We start from the raw sequence: 12551 nt of genomic DNA, 5'->3' as shown, positions 1-12551 counted from the left end.
CAGAAAACAGGATACCACTACACACCTGCTAGTGGGACAGCTTAATCCAAGACAAAGGCAACAAGATCACACTTTCAAGCTCTATACTAGTACAAACACACACAGGCCTGAGTGAAAGCTATGCTGTTAAGAGACCATTTAAGAGCCCGGGTTGTTTTTTTTTTTTATTATTAGCATTGCATGCAGCATGCTGAAAAGCACCTGAAGGCCTTAAATAACTAGCCTCTTTGGTCACAAAGTTATAGATCTAGAGAACCTCAAATCTATTTTCTTTCACAGGGCCTATCAACACTGAAGAGATAAAAACCTTCTCACCCTACCGTGTTCTCATATTCTTTCCCTTTTGTAACTTGTGAGTTTTATATCATGCTGTTGCCTGCTGACAGGAACAGAACAAGTTTAGAAAAATGCAGCTATCTTGTTGGATTACATCACATACATCTTGCTAAAAATACATAATCCCCGAACAGTGGAAGCTTCATTCATTTATATTGTTTTTGACTGGCTGAATCATGTTACTGTCCCCTGAATACAGCTGTAATTGGTGCTGACTGCAGTGACGCCTGCTTGCAAGGGCAGAGAGATGCTAATATCCAACTCCGGTTCATTAATGAACTGGAGTAGGCAGGCTCCTAACGCTTCCTGCTGCAGCCTTTGATAGGTCTTCAGTGACAGCAAACATAGGAGATAGGCAAAAACTGGAGGGGATGTAACCTGCTCCCATTTCTCCAGTCTAATAATTTGCTGTTCTAAAGATACAGTTTGTGAAAGATTCTCACAGCCGAGTCTCAGCTTTTTAGCATCAATGTGAGCAAAGGAAGCTTCACCACAGTATTTGACCTGTAAGGGCAACAGTGTAAAGAATACACCAGAAGTGCCAGGAGCTGTCAAATCAACCTCCTCTGAAAGTATGTGCCAGCCCCAGCCTCTGAGGTCAGCTCCTTGATTCTGATCAAGGCTTTTGCTGAAAATGATGCTGCTTTTTTACTACTGCTTTAAAGAGAAGAGAAATTCCACTTGCCTGAACTCCAGAACCGGCTTACCCAAATGTGGCATGGTAGGAGCTTCAAGATACTTGCCCTTCAAGAACAGCTACCAGCTATAGCCAATTATAAATATGTTTTGAATACTCATTAAAAATTAGACTGTTTAAACCCCTGTATTTTAAGAAGTCAACATTGCTGTTCATAAACCCTTGCCTTCTACCCAGAAAGATAAACTCAAAGGAACGTCATTGGTTACACAGAAAAAAACATAACTAAGTGACACCACAAGCTTGACAAGTGGTTAAAAGTGCCAATTTTGAATCTCTTTATGAGCACACCCTTGGAATTACAAGAATAATTCTCCTTGCTTTCTCCCTTTTAATTGAAAGGGGGCAGGGTGGGGAAGTCACCAAAGAAACTTTACAGCTGAAGTCCTGATGCCACAGAAGGCAACATCAAAGTTCTCCAGCTTAGAGAGGAACAGTTCACCCTGCAGGCTTCAACAGCGAGTCCCGAAGCACAGGCCCAGACAATAACCAGGTCCACAGAAAGTCTATGGCCTCAAAAGCAGTTTCCTCCACTGGAACACAAAACAATCAAATTCCACCTGACTCTACCAAGAAGATTTCAAGGCCTAGAGGCAAGACTTCCAGCACAAACAAAAGCACAGAAAGCCTATGCTGCTGTCTTCGTTCGTAAGGTAAAAAGTTTAATGTCTGGCAGACAGGCTTTGTAAACGCTGTCATCTGCTAAGTACAGGGATAGAAACTGATGCCATGCTCTGCAATTCTTGCAATAATTCACTTACGAGGACACACACACGACAAAGTTATTGACATCTAGGCTAGATTGGGAAGCCAAATCAGAAGGTGAGAGTTTACGGTCATCTTCAAACAAGTAGGACTGGCAGGCAGCATTCCCCCATTTCCATATACCTCTACTGAATTCCTCCAGGGGAAATCAGTAAAGATTTTCTGTGAAGAAAACAGCCTTTAAACTCTTCAAAAAGACTGTTACCACAATTCACAGCTAAATTCAACTATGCATAAACCTGTAGAGCCACAAGACCTAATTTCTGCCAATCTCTTTTGCTCTCAAAATAGATTTAAATGAAAAAAAGAAATAAAATTCCATACAAAATAAATGAGTACTCTATCTTCCAGTAAAGTTGTTACAGCATCTCAGTGAACAAGAGCAGCTATATAGCTTTGGATTGCATGAACACCACTTCAGAGTTTGCCCAAAACGTTTCAGTCAATTGCCATTACATGTGCTGAGAAAAAGAAAAAAAAAAAGCATTTGTGGCTAGGGAGAGGGACTTGACCGCTTGTCTTCTTAAGGAAAGAGTTTCCTTAGCAAGTTGGACATCTGCAGATCAGGAAGGCTTTAAGGTCCACTTGCAGGAAAAGAACACACATATGTGAGTTTTCTACAAGTGATAGATAATCAGGGTAACGAATGTTTGTAAGCTTTTTGAAAGAGCGAGCACAACAAGTACACAATTTAGCTGAGAAGCTGACAGCAGTTATGGACTTGGGGAGACTGAAATACAAGTTTCTGAAGACTCAACTTCCTGCGCTTCTGTCGGAAAATACTAGACTCTTAGCAGGACACTCAGAGCCAGCAGGTATCCAGTGGGGACCAGCCTGTTGGCCACAGCACCCACCCACCACTGAGGAGCCCGAGTTTGTGCTTTTACATAGTTTCACTAATGTGAACTTGCAGCTGTGTTTTTCTGCAGACTAAGAAAATGCTTCAGCTTTAAGCTATACACATTCACGTTTTCTCAACAAGAAACCTGCAAGAAAACTTCCCCTCTTCTCCTTTTGTCAGCAGCTTTTCAGCCCTTTCTGATTTTAAGTCATGCAGTTGGAGCAAGCCTAAAGACAAGTAGGTTTGACCTTGTTAGCCATCCTTCATTAATTCCCTAGAAGTAGCTTAAGCCAACAACACAGTTCCACTACTGAAAACCCCTTGGCCTTATGTAAAAAGTTTGCTCTTTGGCATGAAACAACTCATGTTCTAAGGCTCCAAGACTGAGGGTGACAGAGCAAGGATGAGATTTGGATCTCCCATACACTCAAGTTTCTCAGCTTGCAGGATTTTATCCTACACCACACCACTTCCACAAATCAACCTCCTCCTCCCTCCAACACCACACCCACATACCCATTCACTGCCAATTGTTTCATCCAGTTTATCTTCAACTAGACAGGAGTTTCCCTTCCTAAAACTAGCTCCAGCTTTTCTTGGAAGAGAAGCAGTACTACTATTATCACATAGAACAGCAAAACCATGCAAGATCTGTCTCAAAACAGAAATGAAGCTTTCCCTAAATAAACAAATGTTAACTATTTCAATTCCTGTGACTCTATGATCCTTTACATAGTATAGCAAAACATGCATCAATGTGAAAGGTGAACAATTGCTGGAGGCTAAAAGAAGTCAAGAGTAAGCCTTAAAAGTCGCCTCTATCTGAAACAGAGGGTTTGCTTTGTTTGTCTTCAAGAGACCTGCAGATACACCTGAGTGAAAAAGTTGTGTTATTTAATAGAAATCACGATATTTGCAGAGTAAAATATAAAACCAAACTAGTTTTCTTCCCAATGTTTGTCTTGTAAGCTAATGGCTCACCTGGCATGTTGTAAACATTTTAGAAGGTTTGTATTCTAATTATAAAGAAAAAGTAGCTATGCTGAAGAGGCAAATTCAGAACCATTAAGATGAGCAGGCTGAATATAAGACTTTGTTTAGGTGGATCATTAGATGACAGTTCATCCAAACTTTCCTCCTCACAAAAAAATAAAAAAAGGACGTATGTTTGAAATAGCAGGCAGTAATTGCAACAGTCATCATGAGTGCGGGGGGGGATAATTCATTTATTTTTACGTTTAGTTGTTTTACTTTCAGAGTAGGTGCTTTTGAGCTGAATGCCACTACCACGATAAAATTGATTTCAGATTGCAACTTTTCAGTAGCATCCTGGGTTGCCACTTCTTATCCCTCATTCACCTCAAAAGCCTACGTGTACTTATTTGTGAGGGACAAAAATCTGAGCCTTATATCATCAGAAGTGTTTTGCTACCCTGCGTTCTTTTATTTTATTTTTTTTTTTTTGCTGATGGGAATATTGATGCTTCTCTATCCTGAACACTAATCTGCAATAACTAGAATTAGAAGGGGGAAGAATAGCTGATACACATTATGAAATGTCCCTTGAGGTCCTGGTGGATAGCAAGCTGGCTGCAAGCTGGTGGTATGCAAAGACAGACAACAGCACCCCAGGCTGTGTGAACACAAGCAGAGCCAATAAGTAGATTGAAGGAAGGGATTATCTTCCTCTGCCCAGCACTCTTTGGACCACATTTACACACTCTTTAGTTTGGGCCCAAGCAATACACAAAAGACACCAATAAACCGTAGAGAGTTAATCAAAGGCCACAGGTGATGAGGGAGAGGCTAGGGGAGACAGGCTTGTTCAGCTCAGGGCAGAGACAGCTTTGGGAGACCTAGCAGCACTTCCAGAGCCTAGAGGGAGGACATTGAGAAGTCTTTGATGGACTCTTCATAGCGGTACAGGGCAGGAAGGTGAAAAACAACATGCATAAACTTAAACAGAAGAGGTTCAGCCTAGATGGGGAAAAATTTTTCCCCCCCAAGAGGAAAGTCAGGCAGTGGCACAGGTTGTCCAGACAGATTATGCAGACTCCATCCTTTGAGGTTTCAAGCCCCAAATGAATGAAGCCCTGAGAAACCTGACCTCAGATCTGACCCTGCTGTGAGGTTGGGGTGAAGACCTTCTGAGGTCCCTTCCAGCCTTTGATTCTCTTCCCCATAAGAGTGACTGTGGGGGAAGCAATCTCAGATACCCCGAGTAATACTCAGAGTACTCTATATAACATACAGGGAGCTCAAGTCCTTGCTATTTTATTAGTTTAAGAGCTACCAACCTCTCACTATGATCCTCTCTAATTTGTAATATTTTCCATGAAACAAGCTTAGCCTGAGGATGGAACAAGATTACTCCCTCTACCTCATCTCTCCTGACCACTCCATTTGACCATAAACAAGTAATTTTAAGCGACCTAAAAATCAAGAATAAGAGTGCACAAGAGTCCTGCCAGTATCAATATAACACACAAAACCCCCAAATACACATAAAACCCCAACAACTCCAGGACCTCAGTTTGGTGAAGCCACACATTCTCAGCAAGTCTTGTTTATCAAGCTATCCCACAGAACAGACATATACTTACTTGCACCTTCCAACTTGCATTCATGCTCAAAGCTGGAATAAAAGTAACTTCAAAACATATTGAAAAACACAGTAAAAACAGAGAATCTTTGACCATCTCAATTACAACATAGTTGCTTAAGTTCTTTGAATGTTATAGGAAGAACAGTGCATAGACCTCTCCAACTCAGAACACATCCTTGGGAAAAGGCTCTCAGGAACAGATTGCTTCAAACCTCAGTTCCATGGAGTTCAAAAGCACTCTGCATGGCTCAGAAGCAGTTGTGCCTGACACCAACAGGTACAGCCCCTGGAAGGACCCACCTCAAAGATCAACAGCGGGTGCTTGTTTTTGTGAGCTCAGTTTCCTGTCTCAGTACAGAAAGGTATTTTCGTTTCCATGTGCCCAAGACAAGGCTATATTAAATTTTAAGCATTCTTTAGAAGAAAGTCTTGGAACAAAATGTCACACTTGATTGATGAAGCTAATAAGCAAGACCTGACTTCAGTCACACTGTCACAGGTAATAAGATTTTTCTCCCCTCTCCTAATCTCCATCACATTGACATTTTAGGTTTCTCTGTCTCACTAGGGGAGTGAGGGAATGGCTAGGTATGAAGTCAAAAATCATCGAATTTTAGTCCTGTCTAAAAAAGCCTGTGAGCATGAGCACATACAACACAATTAAGCAATACAGAGAAAGAGCCCTGAATAAAAGTTTAAAATCACAACAGAGCTGGGGGAGTGGGAAAGCACAAAAAACCCCTTTCTTCCAAGCCACAGAACAGTGCTTTGAAAGTGTCTAATTCTGTAGTCCTAACTTAGCGCTTCACTTCAGTCCATTACTGCCCCTTTAAAGTGGTAAACAGCATCACAGACAAGACAGAAACAAGCAAGCATCAAGAGGATCTTACAAAACCTGTAAGACAGTCACATAGGACTGCATTTGGGTTTAAGAGAACTTAACTCATTAAGTCTCACATGCCAAATTACCTCTAACACCATCCAGTTCAGCCTACACGCTGCAACTCCTCAGTAGATTTTTGTTGAGCCGTAACCCAGTTTGATGAAGAAAACATCAAACCAAAACTCAGCATTGTAGAAACATTTCCACGGTTTATTCCTGATCTCTGCCCTTTAAAAGAAAAAGGCTATGGTTATGTACCTGTGTTTGAAGCAAGATAAATCCCAGAAATTCAACAAAGGAAATGTATACGTACGTAACACATACAGGCATATTTTGCATGTAGAACTGTAGCTATAATCTACTTTTACCAATTTCTATCAGCTCTGCTCTACTACAATGTTGAAAGATGTTGAGGACAAAATTATATGAAGTCACGTCAGGTCACTGGTGAAGACTTCACTGGGTACATTCTATTTCTAATACTAAATACAAAGTTAAAAAGAAGAGGAAGCTCTCCACACCCCAGAGTACTGTGAACTTCTAGAAATGTAATCAGATGCTTAACTTGAACAGGAATTAAACTATTCAAGTACTGTCTCTGTCTATGTTTCCATCCTTAATAAGCTTACTTTTCTTATTGAGGAAAGTGTATTTTATCCAGAAAAGACCCAAGTAGATGATACCTCAGCTGAAACTGAAGTCTCATTTTTGAAAAAAGCCTTCAACCCACAGCAGCTTCCCTCCAACCACTTGATGCATTATAAAAAAGCGTAATTTTTAGCCACTTCTCATGAACTTTCGCTTGACCACTGATGAATACACCCAAGAGAACAGCATCACCATCTGGGCAGCTCATGTGTTCTACATGGTTTGTGGTGCAATGTTTCTGGCCTACTTGACCTGTTTCCAGATACACTACACAACAGCTTGTAGCGCAAGGAAGTCTGTTCTAAATGAAACATCACACTTGGTAGCAACATTCCTTCAGGTTTAGAATAAATCCTATAAGACTGGATGCATAAAATCCAAAGATACTGCCTGGTTAGCTCCCAGACTTAATGCTCCACAGAAGCTCCATAGAAAAAACCCCAAAATTACTCTTTCCAAAAGTGAACGACTGAAACTGTTTGTTTTGTCTTCCCTTCTTAGTTTCCATCTCATCACCTAGATGATAGGAGGTTATAAGAGAAAAGGCAAAGATGAAGTATTAACTTGTCACCAAAATTAACTGAAGTCTAGATTTGCTTTAGAGCCCTACCAATTCCTGACATGCAGCAGTTTGCAAGGGAGGAACATCATCCTAACAATGGGTCACAGAGACCTGCAGTCTCAATAGAATTACAACAGAGATGCTTGCTCTTTCTTTTCCACTGCCTTTCCAACATCTTTTATATTTGCTTGGACCACACAGAGTTAATTCAGCTGTCAGATCAATACAACCTCACGCTGAGCAACAGCCTGAAAGCATGTAGAACTAAAGACTTTCATATTTTTTTTGTTAACTGACAAAAAAAAAATAATTAAGGACACTAGAGGTGTCAAGACAAAGGCCAAACAAAGCTTTCAAGCTAGAGGAGCATAAAACAATTTATTTACCCAGGAACTTGGTGAAGATTAGACACCATTCATACTGATCTAACAGAAAATTGCTCCATGTGTTGCCTAGTTTTCCTGTCACTGCATCCAGATTACTTTGGCATGCAATCAACAACTTTTCCACAGAGCTCTCTGAGCTAGACAAGCAAGAGTGGGATACATGAGAGCTTCTGTATGTCCTTCTGTAATTTTACAGACATGCTCTTCCCCTAAGACAGGACTCAAGGACAAGGGCCTCCCATGCAGTAAGCCAGTCAGATAGTGTCGTGAAGTTCCACATTTGAGAAACTGTAAGCATCCTATAGAAAGCGTTATGCACCAGCTGTTAGCTGCCTGCAGTCCTGCAGTCTGCTGAGGGACCACAATAAATGAGCAACATACTTAATCTGCAGAGAAGAGGACTAAAAATCCCACTGCAGATTTTTTGCAAACCTCATGGCCTACTATTTTATCTCCTGCTTGCTGCTCAGCGAGATGCTCTGCATCCCAAGAGGCAGGAAACCAGGACAGCTCCAAGTACATGACCTTGCTGGAAGCTCTGGTTATGCACTTGCTTCCCAGAAGAATCTGCACAGGGTAGGTTGCTCTGATTTTACCAATGTCTGGGGTGAGGAGAAGTGGAAGAAATAATCTATTTGCTCATGGAAGCAAAAGTTTCCTTAAGTTTCTGCAATAAATATTGCAAACTCCATGCTTTGGTTGAAACAGGTTTAAGCCCTTCTTTAGGGAAATGTTTTGAACAGCAAGATGGTTAAAAAAATAAATATCACTTTAGGGGTATCTTCCCAAAGCTGTTGTTCAGACAGGCCTATACACCAGCAGCTACCAGTAGACTCTTCAACTTGGAAGTCACAGGCATCTTATCAAATTTTAGCTTCCATTAAGAAGAGTTGTGAACAACTGTAAAAGTGACTGTATTAAGATTCACTTCACACTTTTGTAGCTTAAGCTAACTCCAAGCAGCACCAAAATCTAGCACTGCTTCTGTAAGTAGTCGAGAAAGCAAGCTAGGATAGAGCTTGGTGACAGGGACATCCATAGCAAGGAGGGATGCAGCAACACAAACACCCCTCTAACAGGATGAAGCGAAAGGAGAAGGTGATGAAGATCTACAAAAGGTAAAAAAGGAAAGAATGTTTTGAAGGGCAATCAAGTTATACCAGCTAGTAAGCAAGACTTATGAAATACACTTTCAGGCATGGTCCAGGAACCATCCTTATGGGGTGATTGCACAAGATGCCCTTTCTCAACCAAGTAGGAGAAGTCAGTGGCAAGGGAAATGTGAGGTGCCATGGTGCTCTCCTTCCCTCTGCCACTTCCTGCTCAGTCCTACCAGGTGTTTGCTTTCTTTTAGGTGCCCAGTTTCAGACAAAAAAAGCATGCTGGCAAAGATTTGATAGCAGAAAACTGGAAAGAGGGGAAAAGACAATATGGGAAGAGATGAGAAAGAAGAGACATGAAGACCATTAGAAACTGTTCCTGACACACCATTACCAAGCAGGGAGAAGAACAAAGCAAAGCAAGAAAGAATACAAACTAGGACAGGATGATTGACAGCATTGCCGTAACACACTTATTCCTAATGTAATGCAACACTGAAAGTCTTCCTTCAGCTTCTCTTTCTGCTTAGAATAGTGGGGCATACATTTTTTATGGTCCTACCCTTTACCTCATAAGTGTAAAGTGATAGTTAAAAAAAATATTTATAAAAGAAGATAAATAAAACAAGTTTCCAGAACACTTGCATCAGATACACCCATAATAAATCACTAATATGAACTGTTCTCATCCTTGAGATAGTAACCTGATGTGCAGACCAAAACTTTCTCCAGGTTCAGTGGGCTGGCTGTTTTCAGTGGTGGATTTTTGGCTTTGGTTTTTTTTGGCGATTTTTTTTTTTATTTGGTTGGTTGGTTGTTTCTTGAACTGAATGGTGACCACAATCTTTCTCCCATCTTTCACACTTTAGATCTAGTCCTGAATTGCTTGGTTTGTGTATGATGTTAGCTGATGCTCAAGATGCACAAGAGCACTCCCTTGCTCATGCTGCACCACTCAATTTCCACCGCTGGAAGAAAAAGTACCCCCCAGAATTTCAAATAATCCCTACAACAGAATAAATAAAGGAGAGTTAGGAATAAAAGCCACTCCAGCTAAAACAGTCTATAGTATTAAAAAAACAAACAACACTGCTGAAACACTTTTCCCTTCCAAAAGGAAACCTCAATCCAGCAGTTCTAGGGCATCTTGTTCACATAGGTGCCTAAAGACTCCAAAGATTATGTATAAAACCAACAAGCCCTGACCCAAAACACCATAGGTTGTCAGGTCAGACAAGACTCAAGGAAGAACAAGACTATCTCAGATCCTTGGAGATATTGTTGTGGTCCCCCACCAAATAGTTGTGGTAGATTGCATGGCCTTTTCTTAATTTGTGCATAGGGTATGTCCTGTTTTCCGTATCTTCTTCTGGGAGCTTCCTTTCTCTGCTCCCTTCCTCAAATGGTTCAGCAAGAACTCCTCTTTTCCTCCTTCAATCCATCTGTTCTCCTCACGCTGCCTTAACACTGACAGCATGAAGGCCTAGCAAGCCCAAATTTAACAAACCCCACATTGATCTTAGTGTTTCAGAGGTACAACCTGTTTGCTGGCACACAACCAAGCCAATGTTGATATGGATGTGGCTTTGTGAAAGCAGAGTGGGAGAGGGAGTATGAGACTTGCTCTTATAACTGCCTACCAGAGTTATGGAAGAGAACTACATTTTCCAGGACCACAGGACTGCTTTATAGTAAGGTGCCCAATTCCTACCACCTGCACGCCACCTGATCATGCAAATCTTATGAGTGCAGTAACAAATTGTTGCTACACCATAGACAAGTCTCAATACCTGAAGCATCCTGGAGGACAATGAAAGGTAGGGGTTTATTTTTGGTTTTAAATATACAAATAAGACTACTGAAAAAAGGAAAAAAAAAAAAAGTCAGTGACAAAAACTCTGTTTGTCTTCAGTACAAACCCGAACTGGCCACAGGAGCTCTTGCTGATCCCAGCAGCATCAAAATTTTGGGGTTCTAGGAAACTTCTCAGTTCACTTTTGGCAGACTCAGACGCAAGTACACAATATGGGCTTATGTGACAGATGGTGTATACACTAAGGAATAACGCCTATGTTTGTGAAATTGATAGCCAGTTGTACACAGTCCTAAATAACCATTTGTTACAGAAACAGCCTTTCTTCCTTATGCACCTTCTGAAGACATCAGTTAACTGTGAGTGGGTTAGCAACGTGATATAGGGAGCTGGGAGACAGTACCTTGTATAACTGCTTTTCTTGGTTTTGGTCCTGTCCGTTAATCTCTCTGCCTGAGCATTCTTCCATGGAGAAGCAAAATACATCCCTACCATAGGAGCCACAGCTACATCAATGCATAGCACAGACCACTAGAAGTGGTTTTGCCGAGGAAAAAAACCCCAACAAAATAGTGCCAAGCATCTGAAATTGAAACTACATAGATGGGAGAAAGGTTTTTTTAAACAAAACACCCAATAAGGATGCTGGAGTGGCTCCAACGTGATCCCTGGGACTGAATGTCAGGCCACAGTTGGTATGCTCCCAAAACAGTTCCTCCTTTTTATTGTCAGGTACTCCAAGACTAGCCCACAAGTGAGGCAAAAAACAAAAAGGCAGGGACAACTGGGGGATTTACTTTGAAAACACACGATCTCAGTTAAAACATTAGCGCAGGCATGTATATTAAGACTATGAATGCCTGCGAAGTCATTCTAGGTACAATACCACCAGAGAGGGGAGAGCTCCCAAGTACACACAGTTTCCTACAGACACAGTCATGAGGACCACAGCAACCTGTGCCTCCTAACTCTGCTCTAACAAGTCACAATTTTACCTGCTTGATCTGCCAATTGTTTTCAATTCCAGTCTTAGTACCTCCTGTATTTCTCCTGATCTCCAGGCTCCTTTGTACATCTGTGACTGTAAGCTGGCTGAACCAGAAAGCAGTGCTCAGCCTGAGGATGCGCAGACAGATTAGGACACGTTAAAAACACCACAGCCAACCACTTGGTTCTGCTCAGGTACTACACCTACTATAGGTGCTGGAAACTATCTTCTTGAAGAGCCTCTCAGCTGTAGCAGAAAGCTAAGACGTGTTTGCTCACATTTTGCAGCAGAGTAGGACCTGGCACTCCAGAGCAAACTGCCAGAAATGTTTGAAGCTAACAAACTTTATATAGGGCTCTTCATTGGTTTGATGCTAAAGCGGATGAGAACTGCTCACTCAATTACACCTCAGAGGTACTTCTAAGAAACCCGTATCTTTCATACAAGACTTAGCAATTGACTGGGAGTGCTCCCAGAGCACTCCTGGTTTAATTTCATCAAGAGAGTTCAGGTCTGTTGTAGCAAGACTGGTCTGAGACCTGACCACTGCAAAGCAGCTAGAGAAGGTCTCCAGAGGATGTGTCAGATACTTAAGCTGGATGTGAGCCAAATCGCTTGTGTAAACATATCCATAATTTGTTTCAAGGCAAAGTCAAACAGGTCAGTTTAGCACTAAAATGCTTTCTTTGCCTTGAAAAGGGGAGCTCATGCAGTCCCATATACCACTGACACTTGACTCAGGAAGCTATTCCCGCAGTCTCTGCTGTCAGGCAACTCTTCCCACTACCTGGCAGGTACAAGCAGCATTTCCACCTCTGGCTCAGGCTTGGCAAATTCTGTGGTGCCACACAGCTCAGCACTCAAACTCAGTTATGTGGCTGAGCTCACATCATGTTACATGGATGCTGAGCATGCTAAGCCCGAACC

General features: G+C 41.6%; 1 protein-coding gene across 8 annotated transcripts in view; it reads right to left on the bottom strand.

Annotated features, from left to right (window-relative positions):
- ELMOD1 (ELMO domain containing 1) overlaps positions 1-12551 on the bottom strand; it is a 64510-nt gene that overhangs the window by 38133 nt on the left and 13826 nt on the right. The window lies entirely within an intron of this gene.

The sequence above is a fragment of the Falco cherrug genome, chromosome 2 (genome assembly GCF_023634085.1).
Source record: "Falco cherrug isolate bFalChe1 chromosome 2, bFalChe1.pri, whole genome shotgun sequence".
NCBI classification, from domain to species: Eukaryota; Metazoa; Chordata; class Aves; order Falconiformes; family Falconidae; genus Falco; species Falco cherrug.
This window is presented reverse-complemented; position numbering and strand designations above follow the sequence as displayed.